This window comes from Equus caballus, chromosome 2, assembly GCF_041296265.1.
Source record: "Equus caballus isolate H_3958 breed thoroughbred chromosome 2, TB-T2T, whole genome shotgun sequence".
NCBI lineage: Eukaryota > Metazoa > Chordata > Mammalia > Perissodactyla > Equidae > Equus > Equus caballus.
Window position 1 is genome coordinate 96,257,189 of NC_091685.1, and position 14,538 is coordinate 96,271,726.

Below are 14,538 nucleotides of genomic sequence, written 5' to 3' on the forward strand. Positions count from 1 at the left end.
TTTCCTTTTCAATGAGTCTTTTCTCCATCCCAAGGTATTTCTCAGAACCCAAGCATCACTGTTGGCAAAAGCAAAAACAAAACAAATCCAAAAATCCCTTGAAGATGCTCCCAGGCAAACTCACAAAGATACAAAAAAAGACCCTGAAAGTTTCAGGAAGATTGAGAACAACCTTTCCAGACCTGGCACGTTTGGTTCTCAAGTAAATTGAATGGAAGAGATCCTTGTCTATCCAAAGGCTAGAGGAGGAGGAAATAGTGACTAGGATGTAATCAGTTCTCAATCAATCACACGGAATGATCAGAGTCCCCAGTTTTCATTGTAATCATGTACTTTTGTCTGCATAAAAGTACCATGATCCTTTTTATTAAAAAAAAAAATACTGCTGAAAACAGATCCAGCTGAGTGGTCATATAGTCAGAATTGGAAATAAATCTTACAGCATTTCCAAAAAGGACATGAATCCTATTTTTAAATACATGCCAAACAGCATATTCTTGTTTTACGAATTTATTCTCTACAGCCAGTATTCCATTTTATGGAATAGTTTACAGCTGCAAGTAAAACATCATTGTTTATTAATTTGGGAGTGGTCTGACCTCTAAAGACTTTTGAATTATTTTTCTGTCACAATATACTTAATAACTTTCAGAGTTTTCTCTTGTTAAGACAAATGCTAATGATAAAACATTCAACTGTAGACAATTAAATTGAATATATTGTTATAAAGGGAAGGAGAATAATTTTCTTGTGTAACTCAAACTTATTTTGAAAGTATTTTCACACAAATTTATGAAAATCTCTTAAATATTTGCAGAATGTTTTAAAGAACAGTATGGCCTCCTGAAAGAACCTAATTTGAAAAACAATCATTCTGTATTTAAAAGTCTTACTTTAAACTCACACCTAGTAAAACATGGATAAAAGTATCATTAAGTATCAAAAGTATCATTAAGAATGCATTTATTAACCAAATCCTACAGTTCTGACTAAACTTGGTTGTGTTTGAGACAGGGATGATTCCTATGTTTCGGTGGGGTCTCGGCTATTCTTTTTATCTGCCCAGGAAGTTTTCCAACTCCTCTTCCTAAATAACAGACCTTGCTCCCCTGGTTCCACTCAGTTCGGGACTTGAGCTCCCTAACCCAGAGATGATACATCACTGAAGCAGGGACCGTCTCCCTTTTTTTCTAGTTGTCTAAGAGGGAAAAAAACAAAAACTAATCGTTCCTACTGGCATTTCTAAGATCAAGCTGTTGGCAGCTATCTTCCAAACTGTAAGGAAAGACCCTATCTACAAAATGAAGCCAAGCAGAGACTGAGAAAGAGGGAAGATGAAAGAGAGAGCAAAAAAAACCTCTTCGTGAGGCTGAGTCTCTGATTTAAGACGTCCTCAAGGCTTCGGCTCCCAGAAGGAAATAGCAGTGGAGCTGCACCCCTCCTCCCACTTTCATGCGGGCGGTGGGGCAGTGGCACCTCCAGAGGAGGAATGAGAAAGGTGAGCTGGGCAAATTCCTTGTCAACACTGACCTTCTGGCAAACATACCAATAATATTCACGGGGAGGAGAATCTTCCTCTGTGTAACGTCTTTAGAAGGATCTTCCTGGTCTATGTAGCATCACTTATAATAAACAAATCTGGAATCTATAGATTTACCGGGCATAGCTTCTCAGAAAATCTTACGTAAGCTGTGTAACTATTTGGGTACAAAACAGAGATGTTTCATAACCGAACAGCATCCTTTTGTGTGAGTAATGTAGCCCCGTACATGACTTATAGAATTCGTGTGCTAATCTGAACCAGAATGCATCCAGAGGTGGTAAGAAAAGATGTGTGGACCTGCATTTCATTACTTTATCTGTGCATCACAATTACTTGTATCTTTGAAATTATTGGCAAAGTTTGATAGAGTGAGGTTTCGGATTCATGTGAGTTTAAAGTGATAATGTGCCCTCTCATATTATCTCAGATTCCTACACCTTTTTCTTTCATCTTCTGTGTTCTGTCAGCCAGTAAGTTATCCTTCTGTTTATCTGAGGTTGGGTCTCTGTCGTTTGCAACCTGCTGAGTCCTGGCTAGTACGACCACTGAAATACTTGATAGATCCGATTTGTTGGGAATTCCTGGTACACCTGGTACTGGAACTTTTAGGTCCCTACATTTTTTTTTTTCAATTTGTTTCAGGGGCAGTGGTTAAGCCAGAACTGAAAAACAAAGGTGCTCCTTTAAATCCGAATACCAAGATTTACTCTCTCATTATTTGCCGATATTTCTTGATGGGGCCTTTTTACCTTCAAATGGGTTACCCTTAATGTTCATTTTCACGGATTTTTGCACTAGGGCCTCATCAGAAATTTAGTGTTTTAAAAATTAATTTTCTCTGTTAATCATTTTATACTTCAAATAGTTGACCCACATCTATGGATTTAGCACTCGAATGTCAAGCTCTATATGTACATCCATATAACTAAATAATCTGTACTATGTTTTACCCTCTATTAATATTGAAGGAATTATACTAAAAGTAGAATTTGTTTTTATCTCTATATTTATAATTTTGGGCGAAAAACTGGAAGGTAAAAACCCTACTTTTTTTTCAATTTTTAAAATTTATATACAGTAAAAATCATTCTTTATGTACAGTTCTATGGTTTTAACAAAAACATATTTACCACCACAGTCAGGATACAGAACAGCTCCGTCATCCTGAAAATTTCTTTTGTGCTGCCCTTTTGTAGTCAACCCTCTACCCATCCTCAACCCCTGGCAACCACTGATGTGTTCTCTGTCCGTATGGTTTTTCCTTTTCTAGAATGTCATATAAATGAAATCATACATTATGTATCCTTTTAGAACTGGCTTCTTTCACTTAGCAAACTGCATTTGAGATTCATCCACATTATTGAGTCTATCAGTAGCGTGTTTTTTTCCTATTGCTGAGTAATGTTCCCTTATGTGAATGCATCACAGTTGGTGTATCCATTCATGGGTGGAAGGACATTGGATAGTCTCCAACTTTTAGACATTATGAATCAATGCTACAAACATTCATGTAAAGGATTTTATGTAAATATATGTTTTTATTCTCCTGGATAAAAAGTAGATTACTGGGTCACATGGTAGGTGTGTTTAACTTTATAAGAAACTGAAAAACTGTTTTCCAAAGTGGCTGTACAGTTTTGCAATCCCACCAGCAATGTATGAGAGTTTCAGTTGCTCTGTGTCCTAACTAGCACTTGGTATTTTGGAGATTTTTTATTTTAGCCATTTTAATAGGTAGGGAGCGATAGCTCATGTTTTAATTTGCATTCTCTAAATGATTAATGATATTGAGCACCTTTGTATGTATTTATTGCTATCCATATTTCTTCTTTGGTGAAGTATCTGTTCAGATCTTTTGCTCGTTTTTTATTGGGTGGTTTGTTTTCTTATTGTTGAGTTTTGAGAGTTCTTTGTACCTTCTAGATATAAGAATCTTGTAAGATATGTGATTTACAAATATTTTCTCCCAGTCTGTAACTTGTCTTTCATTCTCTTTTGCAGAGCAAAAGTTTTTAATTTTGATGAAGTCTAATTTATCTTTTTTTTCTTTTATGAGTTGTGCATTTGATGTTGTGCAACCCTGCTTTTTGTCAAGCTATCTAATTGTTCTACTTTAGTGCTATCTGAGAGAATTTATTTTGAAGGCAGAGAGCAGTATGCTTGAGATGTTCTTAGCTCCAAAAAGAGCAAGAAAACTTATTGACTATTTGACATGTATTTGAAATCTCTGAGCTCATCTTCTGTGAGTTTTTTCCTAACCCCAGAAGACTTTGAGATGCACTTTTATTTCTGTTTGCTCATGGCCCTCTGAATATACCACTAAGCACACTTACCAGTTTTGCTCTTATCATCTGTTTAGTTTTCAACTCCCTCAAACCCCTTGAAGGAAGGGATGGTGTGTTGACTTCCATGTCAACCCAGTGTCCAACACGTAACAGGTGCTCAGCTAAACTTTACGTAATGAATGGATCTCACCCAGTGGGAACCCTTCAGACAAGCTGAGAGCACTTCTGTATGAACATGACGGAAACAGATACAAGAGAAAAATCTGTGAGTTAATCCCTTGTGATGTGTGAGAAGGGACAAATGAAGAAGAGTAGTTTAATGCTCTGAAAGATAGTCGGTAGTGAATGAAAACAAATCAAATTGCCCTGTTCACTTATTCAATAAATATTTAGTTAAGCATTTACTATGTGTTGAGCTTAGGTCATTTCTTGTTTAGATCATTTCTCAATATGCGATCACTTGACTTTAGAAAATAGAAAATCAAAAAGATTTGATAAAAGTAAATTTAGAGAGAGAATACAAGAAAATGTTAGCTTCATTTTATTATTCTGAAAATGGTTTGTCCTACAATATAATAAGTTGGAAAACAAAATGTTAAGAATTTTTAAATTATACACTGAATGTCTTTTAGTCTTTATCCTCTCTTATATTATGTATTAAAATTTTAATTGGAAAAAAGGGAGAAAATGAAAATGCAAAATCAGTAAAATATGTATCTAACATGTAAAATTAAATTTATTGTTGAATGCTTCAAAACAACACATATGTTCAAAGTAAATTTTTGATGAAAAATAAATGAAGATATTAAAGACTGAGTTGCAGTTGTGAATTCACTAATATTTTGAGATGAATAATTTTTGATACATAAAAATGTTAGCATGGTGTTTGCACAGCAAACAAAAGCTGCAACTCAGATAAAAGGAAATGACATGAAAGAGTAAAATAAAAATTGTTAAAAGACTTTGTCTTTGGGACAAAACTTAATCCAGCTCTTGCTATCAGCCACTGATCAGAACAAGATCCGTTCATGCTAACGTTTTGAAATCTGGATATTAATGAAACAAAGCTCATACTGGGACTCACTGAGGAGGGTAGACCATCTTCTATTGATCAGGAAATTTTGGATCAGCCAGACACCTCTCTGGTTCTCTTACTTGTGAAGCAGATTCTGGGAGAGGGGAAGTGGGAAGTCAGTCACTGGGGCTGAGACAGAGGAAAGAGCAGGTCACCTCTTACTAGAGGGGTCAGTGTATGAAGCCAAAGGAGACATCAAAATGCATATCTCGGCAGGAAGCCAAGGCCGACTACAACTGCAATTCCTCACCAGTTCCTCCATCCAAAGCTATGGACAGTGGGATGCTATAACAGTTACTAGAAACGTCAGTTTTAGGAGTTGTAACAAGAAATGCCAATTATTTCTACCTTTGTATTTCTACCAAAACCCTTTCTATCTTGAAGAGGATTATAGTGGAAGTACAAGAAGCAGTTCTTAGAATCAAAGGCAAACCTGAAGAAGTGGACTTGCAAAGGGCAGAACATGGGGCCGCTCTGAGAATCTAGGTAGCAGGAACTGATTACTACTAAAATCGGCATCAGTCAGATCCAACAGTTCTTTGGTACAGTCTTCCCCCGGTATCCAGGGGGATTGGTTCCAGGACCCTCCCTCACCCCCCACACAGTTGCTCAAGCCCCTTATATAAAATGGTGTAGTATTCGCGTATAACCTACGCACATCCTCCCATATACTTCAAATCCTCTTTAGATTACTTATAATACCTCATACACTGTAAATCCTATGTAAATAGTTGTTATACTGTACTGTTTAAAGAATGGTGACAAGGAAAAAAGACTGCACGTGTTCAGTACAGATGCAACTGTCGTAGGCCTTTGCACCTGCGGTTGGTTAAATGCAGAACCGTGGGCACAGAGGGCAGACTGTGTCTGCATCACTCCTCTCAAGAATCAAGGTCCTAAAAGAGGGAGCCTAACTGGTTTGATGTGGGTCTTGTGCCTTCCCCTCTTTGCTATAGGGAGACTCGATCGGCAATTCCATCAAGTGTCCTCAAATGGAGGAGATGTAAACACCCTAAAGGGGGTTGGGGTTTTGTTGGCAGAGAAAGTTAAGGACTGCTGAAGGTATGAGCCATCAGCGTGTTTATTTTGTATACATCAAGTTAATTCCTATTTTGAGCCCCAGGCCACCAGGCAGGTGGGAAAGTGGATCTGTCATTTCTTGGGGTTTCTCCACACACAGGCATTTGCTACTTTCCCAGAGACTTCTACATGTCCAAGGCATAGGGAAGAGGCCCTCTGGATTTCGATCTGCTGTCCACACAGATTACTTGGAGAATCCCATAATCTTTACCCACGTGTCTGTTTACTGCCAGCCCTTTATCACTTCCAACCCGATCTTTGCACGTGGAAATCTTTAATGAGGTTCTATGAGTCCAGCTTCCCAGCGTACTGTGCAGTCAATCCTCCTCGAGTCACATCACATGTTTGGGACTTTGTCAGGGAACAGTGTTCAGGTCTCTTCTGCTGGTAAAACCCTCAGGTTGTAAACCCTGTCGCAATCCAATAGAACCTTTCAAAAAATTGCAGGAAATCTTTCTCCCCTGTGTTTCTTATAAACCGTTCTACCCTCAAAAATTCACTTAACCTTTCTACCAGCTTTTCAAACCCTCTAATTATCCCATGGGCTTAGATTTTGCACGAAGGAGGTCAGGACACTTTGCAGGTTTCTAGTGTTTTCCATCCTAACCCCATCCCACCAGTCACTGAAGCCAGTAGAGCTGAGTCAAGGGTCAGCTTGAATGGGGCAAGGGAGGGAGAAAGACAGAGAAGGAGGAAAAAGAAAGAAAAAGGAGAAAGCCACATAAATTAATATCTGGAAAGATTATTCATCACTCTAAGATCAAGGATCAGCACTACTGGCAGAGGGAAAGTGACCTGGAATTATTCCAGAGAGAGAGCTGGAAGGCCCCACGGGGGCTTTACATAATCCCAGCTCAGGCTTACAAGGGCAGGCTGGGTTCATTTAAAGGAGCAGAGGCTACATCAGGATTCCCCCAAGAGAATTAGTGTTTTTCCTGGCGGCTTGTGAAGGAATCTCTCTTCTCTTCATTTTTATGAGGGGTTTATGTGTGTGCGAATGTGCATGTGTGTGCATGTGTCTGGAAAGAGGACGTGTAGGGGTAAAGCAGTGGGAAAGTGTGTCTTAGTCCTATATCTATTTTCTTTTTCAATACTTGTGCTTATATAATAGAAGGTCATATTATTGTGCTCTTCTCATATGCCCAGCACTGTTCTAAATGCTTTATGTGTTTTAACTAACTCATTTAATCCTCACCAGCACCCTGCGAGGTTGGTACTACTATTATCCTCATTTTATAGAGCAGGGAACCGAGGCTCAGGGTCAAGGAAGTAGCAGGTTTGGGATCTGAAACCAAGTCTGACTCCGGAGTCCATGCTTACTGCTACCTTTCATGTGAATTGTGCTTCTCTAAGCCAAACAGTGTGCATGCCAGCTCTTAGATTAATTCTACTCGTACTGAATCTCTTATGTGTGTGAGGCTCTCCTTGATGCTCTGGTGTTGTATGAGGATAAGCAAGCATGAAGAGGATCCCGTCCTTACCCTGACGGGAGCTTGTAGTTACCATACCACAATAGGCAGTGTGGTAGCGGTCATTTTTGTCCAATGGACCTAAAAATGGTCTATGATTCTTTATTTATAATTATACTGTTACCAGCCGCAAACAAAGGGTCTTTTTACCTGTCACACAAGACAGGCCAAAATAAAAACTGGAACTCCAGACTTATGGCAAGGAAAGGAGTTTATTTTGGGTACTGTCAGCCAGGAGATGAGAGTAAGCTCTCAAATTCATCTCCTCGAAAGATGGGAGGCAGAGGTTTCTAAAGGTTGCGAGGAATGCAACTGCTTATAGGGAGGGGAGCCTGTGGCCTTGCTGGCTGATGCCTTGTCACCAGTCTGTATTTGGCCTCATGAGGCTGCTTGCAAGAAGGGGGATGGCAAGATAAGGGAATCCGCAGGTGAGCATCCTTGGTTGTCTGCCTTGGGTGAGGAATGGTGGATTCTGGCACCAGGAAGGAGTTGGGGTCTGGGAAGCTTCAGCTTCTTGATATCCTCTGGGCATCAGTTTCCCTGTAATAAACTTCAGGCACCTTTCTGTAGAAAAGTTCCAGATCTGCTGACTATGACATTCCTAAGCAATCTAAGAAAACATTAGTTATTTTCTTATCAGGGAAAAAAGGAATAGTTTGTGCAAAGGTCTTAAATCTTTTGCCCAGGGGTGGTGGGGGGCGTGGTTAGACATGGAGTCTCTCATGTTAACTTGGTTTCAGTACTAAAATTTGACGTTATTCTGGAAAATACCTGGCATTCATTAAATTAAAATTCTATGTGGTCCAATCTAAAATATGAAAATGATATTAGCTACTAAGATTGAGTTATGTGTGAAAATAGTGTACATTCATTAAAACATAACATCTAAATAACTAAATACATATATATAAAGCTTCTAATCCTTTTTCATCAGCCAGACTATGCTAATGAAAATGAATTCTCCCCAGCATACTTTCAGCTATCTTTCAATATTTTGAATGTGTGTAATACCATATCTCTGATTTCATTCATCACAATGATGGCAATACATCAGAGCCCCCTATAGAAAGGCATTAGTGCCAGCTATGGGCACCTGTCAGGTTTTCCAGTTAATTTTCTGTAGGCATTTGCCACACTGTAAGTGTGACGTTCAGAGTGTACAATATGTGTGTTTCAAATGGCATGTCCAAATGTGAGCAATCAGGTTTTGTAAAACCATGTGGTTATGGGAATCTGAATGACGATGCTTCATTGCTTTTTATGGCCTACACAGATGTAGCCATTCTTCCTCAGTGGCCATTCTAATTTATCTAAGAACAAATTTAGAATAAAAGAATCCTCCTTATCATGTAATGAGGAAGTTAAACAGTATTGGGAAATTGAGTGGCCAGCTTGATTTATCCAGACTAGGGAATTCACCTGCCTGCACCCTGCCAGCTGAATAATTCCCTCAGCGGGTACAGCCCAGGCATCTCGGCATCCCTCTGGAAGATGTCTATCAGACAGGTTCATCTCTCATTTCACCTACATCCAGCTCCATTGTACCACATTTGGTGACTTCAACAGTGAGACGCCCCACCGGGCAGGCTGCTGCTGTTTCTGTTGCCCTGTGGCAGGTGGAGGCAGAAGAGAGGTAGAGGTGATGGATTTGTCCAAAGATAGAATCTCTGGGAAAAAAATTTTTGCTTATAATCTAAGCTCCATGAAGATAGGGATACTGTCTTCCTCATCACCATACTGCAGGGCCCAGGACAGTGCCTGGCACACAGTGGTGCTATAGGACCCACAAATAATCATGAAGGGCCCGAAGGAAGGAACAAAATTTGAATCACCAGCTAAAATCCCAGGAGATGTGTCAGACTGTCAGGGAATCTGAAGCAAAGAGACTAAGATGAGGCAGAGTGGGCTAAGCCTGTAAAAGGACACGGGCGGACTGAGGCAGAGTAAACACCATAGGAAGGGAAGAAAACAAACCAAGTGAACCAAAAACTAAACAGATGTGTCAATTACTTGTTTATTCATTCAACAAATATTTATTGAACACTCACTATGTGCCAGGCACTATTCTAATTGCTAAGATAGAGTAGTGAATAAAACTGACAAAAATCCCTGCCCTCACAGCTTACATTACATAATGAGCAGGACAGACAATAAATAATAAGATGCAGGAATAAAATATATAGTTCATTAGACAATGATAAGTGCCAAGAAGAAAACTAAAAGCAGGGAAGGGTGACATAAAATGTCAAAGCAGGAGGAACTGACGTTTTTAGATAAGGTGGCCAAGGCAGGTGTTAAGGAGAGGTTGCATCCTGAGTAAAAACTGGAAGAATGTGAGAAGTGATCCCTGCAGCTACCCTGCAGAAGAGACTTCAGCCAGAGAAAACAGCAAGTGCAAAGGCCCTGAGGTAGGAACTTGCCTGGAGTGCCTGAGGAACAGCAAAGGGGCAAGTGTGGCTATTCCAGAGGGTGTAAAGAGGAAAGAAGTAGGGATGAGGTCAGAGAGATAAAAGGACACCATAGAATTAGGTCGGAAAGGTAATGAGGGCTTATGCACGGCAGAGTGTTGTAGGTGGTGGGAGGACTTTGGCTTCCGCTCTGCGTGAGATGGGAAGGAAGCTATTGTTGATCTTCTCTCATCCCTCTCACCTTAGAACCATCCCACACATTGTTCCCTCCACCTGGAATGTTCTCTCCTCTAGGCTCTGCCTGACCAACGTCTATTCAGCCTCAGGTCTCTGTGTCTTTCTCAGAGGGGCCTTTCCTGATGCTTCGCACCCCTGTCAACTCCAGGCACTCACTCTCCTACCAAAGCGCTAACTACACACTAGCATTATGTGCTTATTTGTATGATATCTGTCTCCCTCACTAGGCTGCATCCTCCAAGAAGCAGAGATTGTTCCATTTTATTCACCATTGAACACTGTGCGTACTTAAGTAACAGCCTAAGAATATTAATGAGTTTTCCTCTCCTGCGTTTCTGTGTACACACCTGACTTTCTCTGTATCTGGCCCGAGGCAAGCAACTGCGTGCCAGAAGTGGGGAGAAGACGTTACAGTTATTACATTAGGAACAGAGGGAGAATTAAAGAATTAATTTCCATTTCCTAATATTCAAAAGAAGGTTTTTGCAGTAAGGCAAAGGGCTCGAAGGAAGTTAGTCTTTTCTAAATCCTTTAGCAAACCAAGAACTGAGCACTTAGGATTGAGATCCCTGCTGCCCAGGAGAGGAAGCAGTTAGGACGTTGTGGAAATCTTGACCAGAAAGGGAAGAAGCAGCCCAGTCCATGCTCCCATCTGGCTTGTAGGGATCTGGGGATGCGGAGTAAGGACAGAAGGAGGCAGGAGTGTCCACAAAGCCAGTGAGAACTGAGACAGGGCTAAGGCCACAGGAAAGATGTCTAGGCCTGGGCAAGCTGAGTAAGACAATGGGTGGGGATATGTTGCCCTTAGGCTGCAGGAGCACGCACCTGGAGTGTGCCCAGAGATGAACTGTGAGCTCTCAGGAGGCACGAGGCCGTGGAGCATCCTTGTCAGGACATTCTTTACGTGCTTTGTTATAATACAAAGCATTGTATATGTAGATGGATGGATGGATGATTAGATAGATATAGACCGAAAGATATAGCTATTGTGTATTATACATGGATATATTATATAAAATATTATTTACGTGTATTATAAATGTTGTATTTATTGCTGTTGCATTTATTATTGATGAAGCACCATATGGATCCAAGCTTGCCATCTCCTCTCCATCGTCAAGCTATACCTGCCTCCAAATACACAGATGCCCTTTGGACAGGAGCTATGTGGAATATTAAGAAATGTGCATTTTTATTTTCGTTTTATTTTAGATTGAATACTATCTAAAAGGGCTGTTCAAATGATTGCATCATACAAAGTTTAGGCCTATGAGGAAAAGGAGCCACTTATAGACAAATTAAATAAGCTATATTTTCTTTCCACATCAGAGTGAAAAAAACCTGCAAGTTTGCTGCGTGAGGAGCCCATTTGAGCCCCAGAAGAACCTGTGGGGATCACATATTTGGGCAGCTGACAGGTAACAAACACCCAGAGGAGAATTTGAGAGTTGAACCATCTTGACAGTGAGAAAAATTATGTTTGCAGGCAACCACAGACAATTAGCAGGTTAAAGAAATGAAGGAGTGTGTGGGGAGGGGAGTAAGGCCCTAGCTCTTTGAAGGGACTGAGCCTTATAAGGAAAGGTGAAGTCTTATTCCAGCAACTCAGGCCCAGGAGATATTTCAAAAATTACACTCTCAAGAAAGAGATCAGACTCCAGATCTATATTGAGGCCAGAAAATGTCTCCACAGCTGATAAATACAAAGCAAACGTTGCTCAAGAAATCCACAAAGATAGAGAGTGAAGGCATTCTGTTCTCAAGGACATTAACCGGGCTGTCACCCTTTTCCCTCTGGGTCACAGAACCAAGGCCAAAGAGAACATGGAGGTGAATGGGGTTTGGAGGTGGCAACCCTCCAAAAAGCATAGCCTGCTGTCCTTGAACACGGGAAACACTTCATCCCCAGCTAAGTAAGAGCCCCTGAGATTCACCTTTGCTCAAGGGAAGCCCTACCCACCCACCTGTCCTGGGTCCCTGAAAGGGCCAGTATTGGGAAAGCATGGGTTTCCTTGGGTCTAAAATCTGTCCCTTCACACAGGAGGAGACCTGTCCCCAGTTTTACCCAGCCATCCTTGGAGGACCTGGGGACTGGGGCAAATCAGAAAGTAGATTCAAGGCAAAGATTTGGCTCTTGTCATTTGGGAAGAGGGAGAAATGATCCCTAAATAAGAGTAAATATCCCCTGAGACTGGGGACATTTATTACAGGGGGATTATAACTGGGTATACTATTTTTTAAAGACCTTTCAGTTTAGACATACTTATTGACCAACCTGTCTTTCTCTACCACTCACTATCCTCCATTATGGCTAAGAAATTAGGGAGCCCAAAGCCTTCTCTTCCTGGCTCAAGGGTACTCAGGGTCTTCCTGGGAGAATAGAAAGGAGAAATAAAAATTAGCTCCTTTCAGCATCTAGGGATTGTAGTAAAAGGAAGAGTTTGAGGGAGGGGAGGCAGGGATGAGATATGTGTGTCTAAATCTGTCTTCGTTAGACTTTACTCCAGATTGGGGGAAATGCGATAGATAAGTCTATGGGAACACTGAGGGTAGGGAGCTTTGCTTTTCTTTACATCTAGGATTCTTGAAAGAGAGTCCCTTCCATCTTTGCAGTGGTATAGGTGGGGGCGGGGAGAGACCGGGATCAGGGGCTCAAACAAAAAGAAATTCATCACATATTGTGATCTGGCAGAGGGAAGGCTAAATTTTAGTTGTCTCAGGGAGGACGAAACACAGAAGTTTCCACATGCCTTTTGGAGTTGGGGGAGATGTAGATAAATGCTGAGTTAGAACCAAAAGTTCTGCCATTGGATCTACAAGGGCAAAAGGTTGAGATGGGACATCCAAATCTGGGACATATGGAGGGTCTCAGAGGAGGAGCAGAGTGAGCCTATGTCAGGAAGTACCTGAAGCCCAGACTAGGTGAAGAGAGACATGACCTTGACCTACAGCAGCCACAGACCAGCAGCAGATACCAGCAGAACTATCAGTGATGGGACGAGTCCTGGCTTAGTGGATACCCCCTAGAGAGCAGCCCAGGCCAAGCACTTCACAGCTGAGACCAGTGAGAGACCAGAGGTCACTGCATGGACGTAAGGACCCATCTCCCCTCCACCACCATAAGTATGCAGAGAGATGGTAAGTTCTCAGTGGAACCAAGAGGTCCACTTAGGAAGTGGGATGGGAACAGGTATAAGGTGTTTAAATGCTCGTGATGGAGTTGGGCTTCAAACTGGCTGAACACTTACATGAAATGAGAATGTGTAAAATTAGAAGGAACTGAAACGATTTTAACTGACAAGTTTAAGTTTTTCTCTGTCACATACTTCAGCTGGTGAAGGCTCACGAAAATTAGATCAGTTATACGAAATACAAGGAGATGTAATTTTTTTCTGCATAAAGAAATGCAGACCAGATTAACAGGATAAGGAAAGACAGTAAGTGTTCAATAAATATTTGTTAAATATATGAATGGATAAAGCCAACAGTGTTAGTTTTCTATACCTGCAGAACAAACTTAATGGCCTAAAACAACACTCATTTATTTTTTCACAGTTTCTATAGATCAGAGATCCAAGCATAGCTTAACTGGGTCCTCTGCTCAGAGTCTCACAGGGTTGCAATCCTGGTGTCTGCAGGGCTGTGCTCTCTCTCATGTGGAGCTCAAGGAGTTCTTCCAGGCTTGTTCAGGTTGTTGGCAAAATTTAGTCTCCTGTTGGGGCTGGCCCCGTGGCTGAGTGGTTAAGTCTGTGCGCTCTGTTGCAGGCGGCCCAGTGTTTCGTTGGTTCGAATCCTGGGCGCGGACATGGCACTGCTCATCAGACCACGCTAAGGCAGCGTCTCACATGCCACAACTAGAAGGACCCACAACGAAGAATATACAACTATGTACCGGGGGGCTTTGGGGAGAAAAAGGAAAAAATAAAATCTTTAAAAAAAAAAAAAATTTAGTCTCCTGTTGTAGCGGTAGATGCTCTCAGCTCCTAGTGGTGCCTCAGGTCCTAGCCATATGACCATCTCAAAACATGGCAGCTCACTTCTTCAAAGCCAGCAGGAAACTCTTCCTTTTAGGCCTCATCTGATAAGGTCACGCTGACCCAGTATAATCTCTCTTTAGATTAACTCAAAGTCAACTGATTAGGGATCTTAATTACATCTCAAAATTTCCTCACCTTTGCCTTATAACATAACCTAATTCCCAGGTTTTGCCCTCACTTGAGGGAAGGAGGTTACACAAGGCATGTACACCAGGGGGCGGGAATCTTTGGGCCAATTCTGCCCACCATCCCTACTGAGTGAGTAATTAGGAGATCTTCCCTATGGTCGCCCAGGTTTATGAAGTGTTTTCCACACCCCAGATGGTAATGCATAGCCTTTTAAGGAAAGGATAAAAATTCTCTGTCTTCTCTACATGTGACGACAAAGGGCCACTGCTTCTTGG

General features: G+C 41.2%; 1 long non-coding RNA gene across 1 annotated transcript; it reads left to right on the top strand.

Moving 5' to 3' along the window:
- The first annotated feature begins 1,126 nt into the window (after window positions 1-1,126).
- LOC111770368 (uncharacterized) lies at window positions 1,127-14,043 on the top strand. The gene is made up of 4 exons (XR_011435075.1): window positions 1,127-1,498; window positions 11,427-11,515; window positions 13,049-13,235; window positions 13,863-14,043. It is a non-coding gene; the product is annotated as an uncharacterized lncRNA (long non-coding RNA).
- The last annotated feature ends 495 nt before the right edge of the window (window positions 14,044-14,538 follow it).